At 38.9% G+C, this 18,546-nt stretch overlaps 1 protein-coding gene and 1 pseudogene across 2 annotated transcripts in view; one reads left to right on the top strand and one right to left on the bottom strand.

The window, feature by feature from the left end:
- Nucleotides 1-18,546, bottom strand: part of KCNB2 (potassium voltage-gated channel subfamily B member 2) — a 488,419-nt gene that overhangs the window by 223,112 nt on the left and 246,761 nt on the right. The window lies entirely within an intron of this gene.
- LOC116276430 lies at nt 3,785-8,885 on the top strand (annotated as a pseudogene). Its single transcript, XR_004185998.1, has 2 exons — nt 3,785-3,901; nt 6,423-8,885. The product of XR_004185998.1 is annotated as a potassium voltage-gated channel subfamily B member 2 pseudogene (transcript).

Genomic DNA, 18,546 nt, shown 5'->3' with positions numbered 1-18,546 from the left:
CTTGGCCTCCCAAAGTGCTGGGATTACAGGTGTGAGCCACCACACCAGCCCCCTACTCTTTTCTGTGCCTCCACCTGCATTCAACCACACCACACTACTCACTTCTCTGAAATCAAGGCTCTCGCAATTGGTTGTGCAAGTTGTGCACTGCACAAAAGGTGGAGGCATCATTCACATTATAATCTCTTGATGGGTTCTTTCTGGAATTGACCAGTTTATAGCCTATACCCTTATATGCAGCAGTCCTGAAATAATCACAAACCCCTATGTGTCATGCCTCTTTATGGATGCCCCCAGCCACGCAAAAGTACTTGGAATTTTTTGAGCAAACCATCATCTTTTGGGCTTCAAAGCCTTTGCCCACCGTTTTCCTCAGTCTGTAATGTCCTTTATCCCTTTTCTGTGTAGAAACCTCCATGAATCCTTTAAGGCCTCCCTCTCAAAAAAAGATTTATGATTAGCATTATCCTGAGACCAAAGAAAACACTTTCCAACAGGAAAAAGAAGAGTGTTATAGAATCTGAATAGAGCCATAAATACTCTGGTGTAAAAATTCAAAACACTCCAAGTATTCAAAATCTGTTTTTTCTCCCTCAGGTTTTCATGAATTATCTTTTCAAAGAGCTAGAAAACTGATAAGGAGAAAAGTGAGGACTTCTGTTCACTTTCTTTTTCTTTTTCTTTTTTTTTTTTTTTTTTTTTTTTGAGACAGTCTTCCTCTGTCACCCAGGCTGGAGTGCAGTGATGCAATCTCAGCTCACTACAATCTCCATCTGCTGGGTTCAAGTGATTCTCATGCTTCAGCCTCCCAAGTAGCTGGGACTACAGGCACACGCAACCACACCTAATTTTTTTTTATTTTTTGGTAGAGACAAGGTTTCACCATGTTGGCCAGGCTGGTCTTGAACTCCTCACTTCAAGTGATCTGTGCGCCTTGACCTCCCAAAGTGCTGGGATTACAGGCATGAGCCACCTCCACTTTTTTATTTTATTCTAGATCTCCACATATCTAAGATGTGTATGTGGTAGTTTAACAAATTATGCTTGCAAATATATATTTATTAAATGGAATATACAGCATTCTTAAGTTTACATTTTTTGATCTTTTATTACCTTCCTGTGGGGCTTTACTTTTGATTACATGGAACACACACACACACACACACACACACACACATACAGTTTTATAAAAAACATATTTTAAGACATGAGACAGGTCAAGTTCACCTGGAGAAACCTCAGCTTAACTCTTTAATAAACACTGCAAACTAGATAGTTTAGTCCTAAGGAAAAAAAGATTCAATTGTCTAGGTTTGTCATGCAAACCATTGCTTAGGTGAATGTGTTTGAAAGTGTTAAAAATGAGCACTAAATAGTTCTGGAATTGTATTTAACTGGGAGATAAACAGTTGTTTTTTTTTATTCTTTCCCAATGCTGGCTAAAGGCATTTTCCAAACATATCTCCAGCATCTCTTACACTTATCACATTCTGCACTTGGCAGGATGCTTTCATGCACATGATCCAGTTTGAGCCTTAATAACCCTCTGAGGCAACCGAGGCAAGTATGAGGCACCTCATTTTGCAGATGAGAGAACTGAAGCTCAGAGAGGGACCTGGCTTGCGCATGCAGCAAGCGGAGGTAGAACCATGTGTTTGAATTGCTGGTCCTGTGCTTCTTTCCACCACAAAACATCCATTATCTTCAAAGGACTAAAATCAACAATCTGGTTCAATTGAGGCAGGTCTCCGGCTGCTTTACTTCCTCCCACAAACAGAAATCAATACAGCCAATGTTGGTACCTACTAATGCGAGTGCTGGGAGCCCTCTTCTGAACTCCCTGTGATCCTGCAAATGTCTGTGTCTAAGCGAAGAAATCACGTAATCATCCAAGTGATTCAAGGGGGAAAGAAAGGTTGTATCCAGAAAGAATGTCTATTCCCAGTAACTAAATGCTTAGAACATACACAGCACAATGTTTTTCAGTCTTCTCTTTTGAATGTTTTGCTCATTATGTAACAAAATTTTACTTTGGACATTCAACTAAAATGACAGCATCAGTTGTGACTTGTCCTGGGTTTGGTTGACAGACATGACTGGAATTAGTGAAATGTTTTGGTTTAGACAGAGAATCACCAAATGTTGGAGGTTAAGTGACCTTGCAGATGACCTAATCCAAATTTCCAAAGGGTTTAACCAACATCACGCAGTTAATTGTTTGGAATCTCCACTTCCCTGGCCATATGCACACATAATTCTGTTTGCTAGAGCTGAAATAGTTCACTCCTGCCAGCTCTAGAGGTCAGTTGTTGGAGGTGAAAGAGATTAAAAACCTGAGGCAGGTGGGGCATGGTGATTTATGCCTGTAATCTCACCACTTTGAGAGGCCAAGGTGGGTGGATCAACTTGAGGCCAGGCATTTGAGACCAGCCTGGCCAACATGGTGAAACCCTGTCTCTACTAAAAATACAAAAATTAGCTGGGCATGGTGGCACACACCTGTATTCCCAGCTACTTGGGAGGCTGAGGCACCAGAATCGCTTGTGCCTGGGAGGTGGAGGTTGCAGTGAGCCAAGATCGTGCCACTGCACTCCAGCCTGGGCAAGAGAGCCAGACACTGTCTCAAAAACAAGCAAACAAAAAAACACCTGAGACAGTGAGATTCTAACTTGTGAATGGTTGTGGTAAGCTAAGCAATACCTAAGTGTTCCTGGACCAAACCAAGGGTCAGGCTGCTTATTCTCATGGCCCAATAATGAAATGCAGAGGAATTGAGAAAGGAGGGAGTTTATTTCTGTAACCAGGGAGAAGGCCTGGAAATTATCTCCAGACCAACTCAAAATTACAAAGTTTTCCAGAGCTTATATACATTCTAAGCTATATATCTACATGTAAGTGTGCATTCATCTGAAGACAAAAGTGATTGACTTCTTTTAATCTATAACAAAGGCCTGAGTCCTGAAGACCTTCCTCTGGAGCCTCAGTAAATTTACCTAATCTAAATGGGTCCAGGTGCTGGGGTGGTTACCCTTGTCTCCTGCTAAATCACAGAAGTCTGGGGAGTTCCTTCAGACCCCCAAAAAACTTGTTTGTGGAGGCCTAGGGAGTTTCCTTTAGACCCCCAATAAAACTTCTTTAATCCTAGACAGGTCCTGTTAAGACTTCCTTCATTATCTTGTCATGCTTCAAGGTCCAGGAAAGGCCTGGGCAAAACTCTTGGTGGGCTTTTGTTACACTCCAGCCTTTATATAAGGGCATTGGCTCTTTCAGCTTTTAGTATGTAACTTAACCACTCAGTCAGTGCTCAAACAGTTGTTATGGAGACCTGCGTTAGTGAGACCTGGCCTGCCACGTAAGTGCTACAAGAGCTTGCTATAAAGTAAATATTCATGTTTTGAAGTGCATCCTCAAGCTTAAAGCAAAATTTCACATTTATTATATTTATTGTGTTTAAAAAAAAAAACAACTCTACAATAACACAATAAACTTGCATTTGGCTCATTGCACCAACACATCACCTTGGTATTTATTGAATCATTTGTCTAAAGTGATGTCTTTCTGGGAGAGCTCCAAGCTTCACAAGATGTTTAAAATAAGTCCTTCCTCTAAATTGAGAGCAAATGGGTTTTGACAAATTGAATTTCAACATGAGACAGATAATAATGCACTTCAGTAACTATGGTTCTCTTTAACGTGAATGTGGAACGGCTAAGGGCTTGAATGATTAGTTTTTCCCTTAGTAACTATTTGTCTTCAAGAATGTGCCCTAAGTCCTGTTGCGCATATGCCAAATTTCCAAGTGTTAAAGTGGTCATATTTGTTAAGCTGTGGCCAACCAGACAATAGACTACAGCAGGACTCTACTGTGTTCCGTCATGATTTCTCAAAATTAGCTGCAGAAGTAAAGTGACCTACAGTCTAGCTCTGATTGTGGAATCAAGGACTGAAGGCACCCTCGGACCTTTCACTTTATCCTTTGCCGAAAGGTGGAAGACAATAGAATGGATTCATTTGCATTTCTACTTCTCTCCTCTCTTTGAAGTGATAAACATCAGTAAAATGCATTCAAAATTTACAAATGAACAGATTAGATATGGAAAATCTAGAGTATGGATTGTCAGTACAAGAAGAATGGCAGTAAGCCCAATACTTAAAATGTCCAAAGATATATTAGCAACAGTGTGACCTCCCAAAAAATACCTTGGTTCATTATGATAAGAGCACAGGAATGGATGGGATCTGACCACTGATTTTTCAGGAATATTTTAGTGGCAGAATATGGCACATGTTATGCTGCCATTGGCCTCTGAGGGTTGGCATTCAAGGTGAGCATTCCCAACTTGCCTTTAAAACCATCTGAATCTATTAGCCAAGGATTTATCTAAATCTTCTCAAGGGAGTTTCTAACTTTAGCCTTCACAGCCTCTTAGAGGAGTTAAAGAGGACCTTTATTTTTCTGTTGTGATTCACTGATCCATATTTTTAAAGGAAATTCTGAAGTACTCTCAAGTAGAAAGTATTTAACCTAGTTCTAAGAAAAAAAAAAAAGTATAAAATACTAATTAAGTTAAAGGTCCGTAAATCTTTATTTACTCTGCAACACATTCTGAAATGCATTATACTATTGTTTCACTTTATAGCAATTTAAGGAGGAAAGATGGAAGTTGGAAGAAGAGGAAGAAGAAAACAATGAAAGATGTAAAGGGGCCAGGCACAGTGGCTCTCAGCACTTTGGGAGGCTGAGGCAGGTGGATCACAAGACCAGCCCGGGCAACAGGGCGAAACCCCGTCTCTACGAAAAATACAAAAAAAAATTAGCCAAGCGTGGTGGTGCATACCTGTAGTCCCAGCTACTCAGGTGGCTGAGGTCAAGGCCAGAGGATCGCTTGAGCCTGGGAGGCAGAGGTTGCAGTGAGCCGGTGAGCCGAGGCTGCACCACTGCACTCCAGCCTGGATGACACAGCAAGACCTTTCCCCCTCTCCCCGCCCCCCACCCAAAAAAAAAAAAAAAAAACGTAAAGAGGAGAAGGGAGGAAGTGAAAGGAGAATAACCCAGAAGTGGAGAAATTTAGAGAGTAAACTAATTTTTTAACAATCTAATGTGTACTGAGCTGTGTGGCGTTAAAGTATCTAATCACTGCCCTTTGAAATGTTTACTAGATGTTCAATCTCTAAATGAAACAGTCACTGTCAGAATATGTTTCCCAGAGCTACATATGATAACTGAAACCAATGACACCTGCCAAGGTCACTGGCAAAGGTCAGATGAAACCAAGCCAGACCTAAACTAGGTAAGAGAGGTCTCCTTCTCCACCAAAAATTGAGTATGCTAAATACACAATTTAACTAAGCAAAGAAGCACTTCCTTTGCATTACCCTCAAATCTTCATCCTTCTGCTTGCCCCATACATCTAGAACGCTGGGGTTTGGTGAGAAAATCCCCACTTGGGCTGTCTATGTCCTGTATGGCTTTACAGATATTCCACATACCTGTCCTTGGCCTTTGTCCTTCCAGACTGCAGTTCTGGGTTATTTCATTTATTTAGTGATGTCTGTGTGCCACGTAATTTTTATAACAGCTGCAAAGTAGCTATAATTGTTGGCTTTATTCAACAGATCTGTACTTTGAGACAGAGAGGTTAAATAACTTGCCCAAGGTCACCCAATAAGTAGTAAAGCCAGGGTCAGAGCTCAGATTGCCTGACTCTAAAACCCAGTCACTAGTCCTCTCCTTACTTCATTCTAAGCTCTTCCTCTTTTCTTCCACGTCTGACATCATGCCACCTGGAATGTCAGCCCTGCAGTGAAATCATCAGGGATGTTCTTCAAACTCTTCTTTATGAAACCTTCCTGCACTCTTTGAAGTTAGTGTGTATATCCTTTTCCACATGATGCTGGCCAGAAGTCCACACATCTGAGGACAAAGGCCATACTGACTTGGTTCTGATGTCAGTGCTTGCCACGTGAATAGTATCCGTTCTTAGAAGAAGCATTGTTGTACTGAGTGCCATGTTCTCTCTCCAGGTGTCGGTCTGAGTTTATTTTTAATTGTAGAATGAAATTCCTAGAGATCATCAATTCTGTCTAGCTTATGTGGCATGTGAGACAATTCCCTTAACAAAGCACAAACCAGGTGGTTAAGAGAGAAAAATTACAGATAACTAAGAGAGGAAAGATAATTACTCCCCGCAAAAACTATTCCAGCCATACGTGGCCCTCATCCAAATGGTGGATGCCTATACACATGTTCCTAAGAACAATGAGCGTGGAGGGAGAATGGAATTTAAATGTACATTAGGCTTCTAAGTGAAGTATTTGTGTTAGGAAATTTTAAGTTGTAAAATTACCTTCTTATAATCTTCTTGGAAGAACTTGGAGCGTTCCATATTAGTAAAAGAATCACCACCCCATCTGTCTCCTAGCTGCCTAAGCAACTAAGAGGATTTGCTGACTTGAACTTTTCTCTTTTCCAGATCCTGGCCATCGTGTCTATCCTGTTCATCGTGCTTTCCACTATTGCTTTGTCTCTCAACACACTGCCGGAGCTGCAGGAAACGGACGAATTTGGACAACTCAATGACAACCGCCAATTAGCACATGTGGAGGCTGTGTGTATTGCGTGGTTTACCATGGAGTACCTTTTGCGATTCTTATCCTCACCAAATAAATGGAAGTTCTTCAAAGGCCCACTGAATGTCATTGATTTGCTGGCCATCTTGCCGTACTATGTCACCATTTTTCTCACGGAGTCCAACAAGAGCGTGCTACAGTTCCAAAACGTGAGGCGCGTGGTCCAGATCTTCCGAATCATGCGCATCCTCAGGATCCTGAAACTCGCCAGGCATTCGACAGGCCTACAGTCTCTGGGTTTCACTCTTAGGCGGAGTTACAATGAACTGGGCTTGTTGATATTGTTTCTGGCCATGGGGATAATGATATTTTCCAGCCTGGTATTTTTTGCTGAGAAGGATGAAGATGCTACCAAGTTCACCAGTATCCCTGCATCATTTTGGTGGGCCACCATCACCATGACCACTGTCGGCTATGGTGACATTTACCCTAAGACATTACTAGGGAAAATCGTGGGAGGCCTGTGCTGTATTGCTGGGGTTCTGGTTATTGCCCTTCCTATCCCAATTATTGTGAACAATTTTTCTGAGTTTTACAAGGAGCAGAAACGCCAAGAGAAAGCAATTAAAAGGAGGGAGGCTCTTGAGCGGGCCAAAAGGAATGGAAGCATCGTTTCTATGAACTTAAAAGATGCCTTCGCGCGAAGTATGGAACTGATAGATGTGGCTGTGGAGAAGGCCGGAGAGTCCGCCAACACGAAGGACTCCGCCGACGATAATCACCTGTCGCCAAGCAGGTGGAAGTGGGCCAGGAAGGCTCTGTCGGAAACAAGCTCCAACAAGTCTTTCGAGAATAAGTACCAGGAGGTTAGCCAAAAAGACTCCCACGAGCAGCTGAACAACACGTCTTCCTCCAGCCCACAGCATCTGAGTGCCCAGAAACTGGAGATGCTGTACAATGAAATCACCAAGACACAGCCTCATTCTCACCCAAACACAGACTGCCAAGAAAAGCCTGAGAGGCCATCTGCATATGAAGAAGAGATTGAAATGGAAGAAGTGGTGTGTCCACAGGAGCAGCTGGCCGTGGCACAGACCGAGGTCATTGTGGACATGAAGAGCACCTCCAGCATCGACAGCTTCACCAGCTGTGCCACTGACTTCACAGAGACAGAGAGATCGCCCCTGCCGCCGCCCTCCGCCTCTCACTTGCAGATGAAGTTCCCAACAGACCTCCCAGGGACAGAAGAGCACCAAAGAGCTAGGGGCCCCCCGTTTCTAACTCTATCCAGAGAGAAAGGGCCTGCTGCCAGGGATGGCATGCTGGAGTATGCCCCAGTCGATATAACTGTGAACCTCGATGCCAGTGGCTCCCAATGTGGGCTACATAGTCCTTTGCAGTCTGACAATACCACCGACAGTCCTAAGAGCTCTCTAAAAGGCAGCAAGCCACTAAAGTCCAGATCCCTCAAAGTAAACTTTAAGGAAAATAGAGGCAGTGCACCACAGACCCCACCCAGCACAGCCAGGCCACTGCCAGTCACAGCAGCTGACTTTTCGTTCACCACCCCGCAGCACATCAGTACCATCCTCTTAGAAGAAACCCCCTCCCAGGGAGACAGACCCTTGCTGGGTGCTGAGGTTTCAGCACCTTGTCAGGGACCTTCCAAAGGGCTGTCTCCCAGGTTTCCCAAGCAGAAACTGTTCCCTTTCTCTTCAAGAGAGAGGAGGAGCTTCACTGAAATAGATACTGGTGAAGACGAAGACTTCTTAGAGCTCCCAGGGGCAAGGGAGGAGAAGCAGGGGGACTCCAGCCCAAATTGCTTTGCAGATAAGCCTAGTGATGGGAGAGACCCTTTAAGAGAAGAGGGCAGTGTGGACTCTTCCTCCCCGCAGGACACAGGTCACAACTGTAGGCAAGACATTTACCATGCTGTGAGTGAAGTCAAAAAGGACAGTCAAGAAGGGTGCAAGATGGAAAACCACTTGTTTGCCCCAGAAATTCATTCCAACCCAGGAGACACAGGTTATTGTCCCACACGTGAAACCAGCATGTGACTAGTTACAAAAGCAATAAATTAAAAAAACAAAAACAAAAAAAACTTGTTTCTTAAAAATGAGGTTAATAATGCCTGTGAACTAAAAAAATGGGAAGCCCTCCCCAAAAAAAGTGCATAAAATGTTATTTTTGCATGGCATGAACAGTTTAGCTTAAATACTGTTTAAATAAAGAGTCAAGACTGAATTTTGTAACAAACCAACAAAAATGACTGAAGAACAGTGAACAAATAAAAAGAGCTCTATTAGGAACCAGTATTCTGCAATGTCTGACATTTTTGATCCTTTCATTTCAAATTGTAGGCCGATTTTCAAGTCTTAACATTTCTGTTACAATGAAGCTTAGAATTTTCATATGAAAGGATGAAATGTCATTGCATGCATTCATAATTATGAGGAATAAGGTACTGTGAGCTTGCAAAATGCATAACTTTGTAAATAATGGGGCCTGGATGCAAAAGTGTCATGAACACATGGAAACAAGTTTCTGAGACACAGGTATTTCCTTCACAGCTACTGCCTGGAGGAGCTGTACAGACTTCCTGTTGCAAAATTGCAACCTCTCCTTAAACCATCTCGCATATCTTGCTTTGACTTATAAAGCTCTTATAAGTACATTTGTTTAAAGGAATACAGTATTTTTTATTTATTTGTGATATAATTCATAGGCTGCATTTTACTTTTTTGCTTCTGCTTAGTTGTGGCATTTGTGGTTCATTTATAAATCATAGACATGGGCAAGATTTAATGACCAGATATCAAAATATTTGAAATTTTGCCAATAAGTTATATATCATGCCACACCCAATTACAGGAATGCATTTTTAAAAAACCTGAAATTATTTAAAAGGTTATATCATACAATTAAATGTTTTTAATGGCAGTCTACATTTGGAAATTAGTTCTTTTAAGAAATGCATTTTGGCCACCTAAAGATGACTGTATTTTCCACTTGTATCCAATATAACATAACCTTTTCTAACTAAAGTTCTAAAAATAGAATACAGATATGCCAAAATGGAAATTCCAAAAAGTGACCTGACAAACTAAAAGCAGAGTCATTTAAGTGAGATTGCCACCGCCACTCATAGAGTTGGCTGGGAAATGAGTTGCTACGAAAAGAACCCAGGCGTGGTAACGGGTCACCCTATATTTCTCAACATGGGATGTGAGGTGGGGGGACACCGCAATGTGTGGGAGGAAGTTGTTCCTTTTGCTGGATATGAATTACAGAACCCAGAGCACAGATGGCAGTCACACCCTCCTATAATTACAGCAACTAGAAACACCCCCTTGCATTTCCAACCTTTTCAGGGGGTGATTGGGACTCTCTTTGTTCAAAATGACTTTCAGAGATTTTTACTGGGAACGGTGAAATCCAGAGCAGTGAAGGCACTGACCAGAGATTGCCTGTTGGTGAAGTCTGTGCTAGAACCCAGCTCATCTTAATTCACATTGCTTCACAGGAATCGAGGCTCTGGTCGAAATTTGCAACCACCAGATGTGTGATTCTAGGCAAGCCTGTACAACTTCTCTTGGTCTCAGTTTTGCCCCAGTAAAAATCAAGACAAAATTGTTTCCAAGGTCCCATAAGACTTTAATATGACTCCTTGGTCTCCCAGGAAGGTCCAGATTTTGCCTCAGCACTTTGTACCCGTCTGTGTGTGTGTGTGCGTGCGTGTGTACAATTCAGGGAAATAGGAAGATGCTGGGCCAAATTTCAAGCACAATATATTGTTTAAAGAAAAAATTCTAAATTTTATTTTATTTTTAAAAGGAAAAAATAGCCCAAATATTTAGACTCTTATTTAAGACTTTAAAGAAAAACATTTCTTCATTAACAGAATCTGGTCATTATATCTCAGATAAGAAAACAAGTTTTGATCTTAGTTGAAACACAAGCAGACCTACTGCTAAAAATAATTTTAAACATTTCTTTTTTCACTGTGCTTAGAATTTCTTAGTGATTTTCATCTTAGTGATTTTAGTGTATCATGTTTCAAAACATAACCTTTAAGAGTTTATGGTCATTAATCGTTGATATTTACATTACTCATGCTTATTTCAGTGTCTAAAGCTAAATATTGATCAGTTTTGTAAATAGAGTGTTTGAATTTTCTATCTATAGTTTTTCAAGGTCAAACAGGTATATCTGCTGTTGGATGAATAGCAAATAATTTATGAAAATCATTTTATTTACATAGCCTCATGAAGCAATTATTTTCAAACGTCTCTTATTGATGAATCTCAACTCTTTTTATTCATCTTTCTGTATAAGTGGACTTGTCTTAATGCGCTAAGAGTTGACTGATGCCCACCTTTCCTATGTCTGTTAGGCCCTCTGCTGAGAACACTGCTCCAGAATGTTTAATATTAGAAAGCTTGCCTAGTCAAAGAATCCTAGACATTCCTCCCTAGAAGCATCCTCCCCAAAATCTTTTTTCTCTTCATTCTAAGGTACTTTTTTAAGTTTTAGAGAATTTTCTAGTACAACCCATGGAAAGCTTATCCTTCCATTTTTCTTAGTTCCTCTGAGCCAAAAGTCTTCAGCTAGGGAAAAAAGAAAATGCTCCTCTAAAAAACATCTTTGACTTCAGTGTTTCACAAGGAGGCAGTGTGGGGACTGAAGGCTCCCAGGATGCACTTGTGTAGCACTTCCTAAGCCTTTTCCACGAACTGCACGTAACGCAGAGAATAAACATGTGTGCCTGGAATGGTCTGGGAATGTCCCAAGCACAGAGTGCTTTTGAAGTCTTATGTTTTACACTAAAAATTCATGTAAATGCTGCATTTTACTTTATAATTTTATATATTCCATGTGTTTAAATATTTTTAAAATAATGTTTTATATTATTTACCAACTAGTAAAATGGATACTTGTATAACTTTAAATACATCTTTTGTATCCCCTGGAAAAATAGATCCCCAGTTTGAGATGTACTGCATGAATGGCAGGAACAGAGACTGGTTCCCTGAGGGCCACTGGAGGTTTCTGCTGCTGAGAGCGCTCACCCCTTGTTACAAGTGAGAATTATCTGAATGACTACAAAATAACTCAGTTCCACATATGGCTAATTTGATCTAATTTGATTCTTCTGACTCTCTTAACAACCAGCACAAATTGCCACAATATTGTTTGAGGTCAAAGATTGAGTCCAATCCTACGAGGATAGAAATGGGTGCATCAACGTGTGTCCTGAGTCAGACCACACACACAAGGATGATATGCTAAGTGGGTGCCTGGAATTGACTTGATTCATCTCTAAACATTTTTACTAGAAATTTATCTACTGTGACACAACCAGCTGCTTTCAAGCAAGCATTTGATCAAGTATTATCCTGATATAACTAGATTTGGTAACAAGGAGAATATGTGCCAAGTGTCTTCCCATTAATTTCTTCTCAAAACAGTCTCACTCTCCCATAGACACTGGCCTAGGAGAGTCAACAGTTCAACTATTTTCTCTTGAAATTTGAATAGAAAAAAAAAAAGCCATATGTATACAGAGTACTTATAGTTTCTTATCCCACAACAGCCTTTTGAATATTCAGTAAAGGACCAGCGGGGTTATACATTTTGCTCAATTTCACACCCGTCCCTGGTGAATAGAACTTGGCCTCATCCACGTCATCTGGCTTCAAGTCTGGCATTCCAATATACTACAGGAAAGTATGTTTAGTTAGGCTTGATTTTTTTTTTTTCTAACAATATCAAAAATATGTAAATAAAACTGGAGGTGTATTTATAGTCACACAGTTTCTTTAAAGCTACAGTAGATGATGCCAAATGGTAAAAACATGAGAGAACTGGCATTGACCATCTTTTGCATATATGTTTCCCAATTTGGAATTTTGACCGTAAGATATACATTCCTTGGTTAAATAATTCATTGTTCATGATATCACATGACATACTCATCAAGCAGAGGGTGGCAGAAGACACTTAATCTGAAACAAAAGCAAATAGAACTTTAGAAATACTTCTAAGTTCAAAAATATTGTCTAATTAAATTTGATAATCATTTCACTGTTCATTCATTCAAATACTAGCTGAGCATCCCGGTATGGTGCTAGGGTACAACCCCTGGCTTCATGGAGCTTACTGCCTGGCCCACTTAAAACCAAGCTGAGGATTTGGGTTACTGAAAAATGTCTTTTCTGAGGATGGAAAAACCATTCAATTATCAAGCCAGGGAAGCACACAACAGAAACAAATGAAATGACTTTCCAAAGAACTGTTTTCCTAAAAAGTAGATGGATGGCATAGTCTAATCTGTAATTATTTTAGAATCACAGTTTAGATTTCACACTTGAAATAACAAATTGTTCGTCTGAGTGAGGTTATGTGTTGTCTTTCCTTATTATCTGATACAATGAAAAATAAATTTTTATTAGATATATTGCTTGTCAAAATAGCTAATTATAGTCTGTAACAAATCACTAGAGCAAAATTTAATACTAGTGGAAAAGTCTGTTTAAAAGTTTATGTTTTAATAGTGTGTTTGATGGTTATATTATTAAAAGCAAAGCATTTTAATGCTTTTTCTTCCTATTAACTATTGGCAACATTTTAGGGATCTATCATTAATCATTGCTTAGTCCTCTAAATTCCTAAATGAAAGATTTTTAAAATTCAATATTTAAAAACTACTTAGTTTGACTCAAGGTATTTATTCTCTAGATCCATATGGATTCTGCCACTGCACTGCCCTCCCCCAAAACAGAACAAAAAAGAAGAAGAAAAAAAGAGAGAAAGTAAAAGAAAGCCCATCCCTACTAAGAAAGAGGAAAGGTCCCAACTCCAAAATCTTGGTGAACACCTCATATTATTCAGTTTAGTATTTATTGTGACGTAGTGACATAAATGCTATCCTTTAGTGGTTTCAATGACCATTTCTTCTACTTGCCTTTTTAAAACAGCCTAACTTAATTGTATAAATCCTTATTTACCATAATCTCTTCCTTGTTAAGTCTAAAAGGATTTTAACCTGTAAATACACATATAAATAAAGGGAAGTGGGGGATTGTCTTTAATAATAAGGTCACCCAAGGCCAGCCAAAGATATAAGTACAGAAAAAAAGAAGAAAGACTAAGAAAAATGTAAGGAAATTTAAATGTTTTTAAGCAGATAAATTTATATTAGGTATAGGCATGCACTTGCATAAAATTTAGACTAAATACTTATTATTTATAGGAAATTTAGAATTCAGGCCATAATTCCAATTCTACTTTCTCTCCTGAAGAAATTATTTCTTATCATCTGACAGAAATTTCCAGATTGCTGTTGATAAAATGTTTTATTCAACAATTATGTATTGAGGGTCTCCTATGTGCCCAAAATTAACTTAGGTACAGTTCATTCCCTCAAGTTTACAGTCTAGCAGAGGTTTCATATTTAAGAGGTTATATTCCCAAGTAAAATCCAATTCCAGTGGATTATAGTGAGCTAATAATAGTATGACAGTAGATTTGAGTTTGTTGTTGGAGAATGTCTATAACTCCCTTTTATTTTCCTTCAGACTCAAGTTATTTTTTTCCATTCTCTAATCTAGAATCTGAATTTCCACCACATAGGGTTTCTAAACACCCATGCTTAAAATTGCAGTAGCTGTCTGAAATCTAGTGACAATGTATTTGAATGAAGACATTTCCCACTTCAGCAGAATAGGATTCTAGCCAAAAATGACTTTGAAAATGATCATTTTTATACTCCCATAACTGTTCTGTTTGATTTTTTTAAATCCTAGGCTGTATGCTGAGCTAGATGCCACCCCAAGCTGCTGATTTTATGAAAGCCGAACGCCCATCTGAGCAATGTTTATCTTCCCTCCACGGTGGGCAATGCTGGCCAACAATATGGCTACATAGTTTTTCCTTTAACTATTTTTGCTCCATTTCAACCTAAAACAGACTTAGGATGGTATACCAAACACTTAAAATAGACTTCCAAAATCAAAACGCAGGGAAACTGACACGGAATAGTGAGGACAGAACAGAGTGGAAAGATACAGGTTCAGAGAGGATGTCAGGGGCGCTCCGCCATCCGGCTTGTTATTCCCTGTGTCGAGTGCCCTCTACTGGTCAGTCTGAGAGAAGGTGGAATTGTACAGGCCAAGAAAGGATGCCTTAAGCAGGACTTGAAAACCACCTTCAGTCCCATGCATATAGCCAAAACCTCAGTTCCAACCGAGGCATTGTTTTTTCAGTGATTACATCTCAGGTTTTTTTTTCTTTTTCCAAAATATTTGATAAAACTCTTGCTACCCTTTGCACAGCACTTTCAGAGTATTCCTACCTCCAAAATCAAAACAAAATCACAAGTGTAGCTGAATGTTTAGCAGTGACCTAGTCTACACTTGGGATACACAGTAAATGCTCTTTTGACCTTTCTGCCATTAGTGAGAAGCAAGATAAGAACTCAAAATGGTGGGTTTAAAAAAAAAATTCATGGGTCTGTAATGATAAGGCTATTTGGGTTAACTCACTCCAAAACCCAGTTTCCATTCTACTTGAAGATTACAAGTAGAGCCTGAAATACTCCTGAATTGACTCTTGAAAAAAAAGGTGGTTTTAAACTGCCCATAGACATCTGTGTGCACTGACCAGAAATTCTACTACAGCCAGATTTCTGGCCCATCTTTAAAGCAAGATGTTTCTAACATTCTTATTTGTGTATGGGTTAGGCTATGTTTTCAACCTGTAAATTATACTCACATCATAATGTTTAATGACAGGAAGATTTTTGTAAGGAACACACATACACAGAAACAAACATGTATTGCTATTACCCAAATTATGTATCCAACAAAATGTTATCACTAGAATTAATTAATAAAAATGTACATATTCTATGAAAATCTCACTAAAGAATTGGCAAAATTTTTCCTATTAATATTTAGCTCAAAACCAAAGAGAAGAGAAAAAGAAAAACCTGTAACTTACAAAACACTTACAAAAACTAGTGTGTGACACTATCTTGTCACACAATAGCCAAGTTTCAAACTTATGCAATTTTAAAGAGGTATGATATTAAACCATAAAAAATTCAGTGAATGCATAAAGAAGGTTTATTAAGCAAATATGAGGTACCATTAAACACACTGAAGCATTTTTAATAACCTTTAATTTAACTATATAGTGGCTATGTTTGCTTGCTTTTAGCACCTTGATTTCAATCTGAAGTCTTTCTCTCTGATATTGTTACTTGTGTGTTTGCTTACTTGATTTGTTTTGTTTGGAGAAGTGAGGGTAGGTGGGAGAAAGTATTTTAAAAAGAATATTATTGGGCAACTTATTAACATTACCTAGTGTACCTGGAGTACAATAGAAACCATTTGTAGACATGCCTCGGCCATCACACTCTCTTCCCCCTTTTTGTCAAGTTTTACCATTCTGGTTTGGAGACAGATCTTGTGATCAAATTTCAGATCCTGCTAATTAAGATTTTTCATTCCTCTCCTGTCTGCAGTACCCTCAGCAATCCTTCCCTAGGATTTCCCTGAGCAGAGTATATCAGGTATCAAGTCAAAAGGAAGACCAAATGAGCCATTAGCAATCACAACTTGAAGCCCAAAGACAAGAGCAACAGGAGGATGTCCCAGCAGTCAGAAAACATAGCGAGGCCTAAGGACAAAGGAAGTGTCTCTATGCGGTATAATAATGTGATCTGACCAACAAAACAAAGACATAGTGTTTTCCCCCATGATGAACAAAAAAAAATATGTACAGTATGTTTTAAACCTCTATTAAGTTCTTTAACTTCAAAGGTAAATAGCTGACTGGTGAGAAAGGTGGTCCCTAATTCACTAGTTTATCACAAGGATTTAGGCATCATCCTAAATGCAAACTCTCCATTTAATTTGTGTGTGTAACAGGTTGTTCATGTGCCTGTTTTCAGGGCAGTATACAAAAACGAAAATACCACTATTACCCTTTTTATCATTTTATTTTATTTTATTTTATGTTTGAGATGTTGCCCAGGCTGGAGTGCAGTGGCACAATCTCAGCTCACTACAACCTCCACCTCCCGGGTTCAAGCGATTCTCCTGCCTCAGCCTCCTGAGTAGCTGGGACTACAGGCACGTGCCACCACACCTAGCTGATTTTTTGTATTTTTAGTAGAGACAGGGTTTCACCATGTTAGCCAGGATGGTCTCTGTCTCCTGACCTTGTGATCCGCCCGCCTCAGCCTCCCAACTTTTATCATTTTCAATGGTAATAAACACTTCAGTCAGGGAAAACTGATATTGCTCTGGTAGTTTTTATATGGTTTTAGGCCAAAACTGCAACGGCAATTTAAGCAAAACCTTAGCAAATGATTCTAGGCATAGAGAGAAAGCCATATTGACAATATGTACTTTGCTATACATCCAATTATAAATAATTTGCATTTGGATTCTTTTTTTATATATTCTTTCATGTAAAAATCTTTTTAAGTGATCACTTGAAATTAATATTTTTTATTTTCTTATAAATACAGGTTTTTTAAAAACATAGCGTAAACAAGATGATATACAGTAAAGCACCTAGCACAATGCCTGACAAATAGGAGGTATAGATTTTCTTTTCTAAAAGTATTCCAAAAGAAAGTATTCAATCCACATTAGTATGCTAATGACTTAATCTTCTAAAATTCTTCTGTGGCTTCCTAAACAGTCAAAATTTTACGCGTGTATGTGAGTATAACTCACTGTTACATAAAGAGGGCATTTTATTTGCTAAATTATACATATTACACATATTACACATATGTATAATTACATATATTATACATGTTATATATTATATTATATAAATTATGCATATACACCCCATGTGGCTTTAAAAATACATTGACATTATTTGGACAAACAGCATTCTATTAAAACTAGGTAGTGCATTTCTTTTACATAATTGCCTTAACTTTTTAATGTTTAATAGACAAATACAAATTTCTTCTTAAGGAAGAAATTCCTTGTCCACTTCTACAATTATTTTTTAATTTTTTTAATAGAGATAGGATCTTGCTATGTTGCCCAGGCTGGTCTCGAACTCTTGGCCTCAAGCAATCCTCCTGCCTCAGCCTACCAAAGTGCTGGGATTACAGGTGTGAGCCACCACACCCAGCCCTTAAAATTATTAGGACTTCAAATGTACTATCTATTTGAGGAGTCTTTTACAGCCTCCTTGTTACCACACATTTGAATATATTTAGTCGTTTTGTGAATATTCAACAAACTGGTCCATCTTTCTGATTTACATGTTTGTACACCTAAGGATGTATTTCATAAAATAGTTCATAACCAGTTTGGTTCTAGATTTACTATAATTGGCTATCTGCTGGAATAAACTATAAAATGAGAATAAAAGCTTTCAGTGTCAAATTTTTTTCTTCATTAAATTTTGTTTTGATTATCTAAATTGTCATCTGTATAGATTTCATCAGAGATGATTTTTTTACTTTTTAAATGTCAATCTCATTGATCAAGAAAGGTAACAGAGAGAGAGGCTCATTTTCTATTCTGATTTGTTTAAAATGCCAGGTCATATACATTTACATAGGGCCCTTATTTTCTACAAGAGCAGTGGAGCTGGGTGATGGCCAAGGACTACATATAATGCAGCAAGCCTGCTGTACAGTCCTTACACTGTCTAAATGCATCTACTCAACCAAAGCAGACAGGCACTATGGAATGACGAGGGCGCAGCCAACACTAATACTAAAGACAGGCTAACTTGGAAATTCTTGCATTGAAACTGCAAAGAAATTTCCAGATACACTAAAAATTCACTTTTAGAGTATCTGCTAGCCATCATCAGTAAAAGGAAAATAATACCTTGATTTTAATGAGGTTTTATTGTTTGGTTGGTTTTCAGGTGGTTATTTGGGGTATTTCATTTGTTTGGTTGGTTTGTTGAGGGTTTTTTTGCTTATTTATT

This window comes from Papio anubis, chromosome 8, assembly GCF_008728515.1.
Source record: "Papio anubis isolate 15944 chromosome 8, Panubis1.0, whole genome shotgun sequence".
NCBI lineage: Eukaryota > Metazoa > Chordata > Mammalia > Primates > Cercopithecidae > Papio > Papio anubis.
The sequence above is the reverse complement of the archived record's forward strand: the minus strand, read 5'-3'. Positions and strand labels throughout refer to the sequence as shown.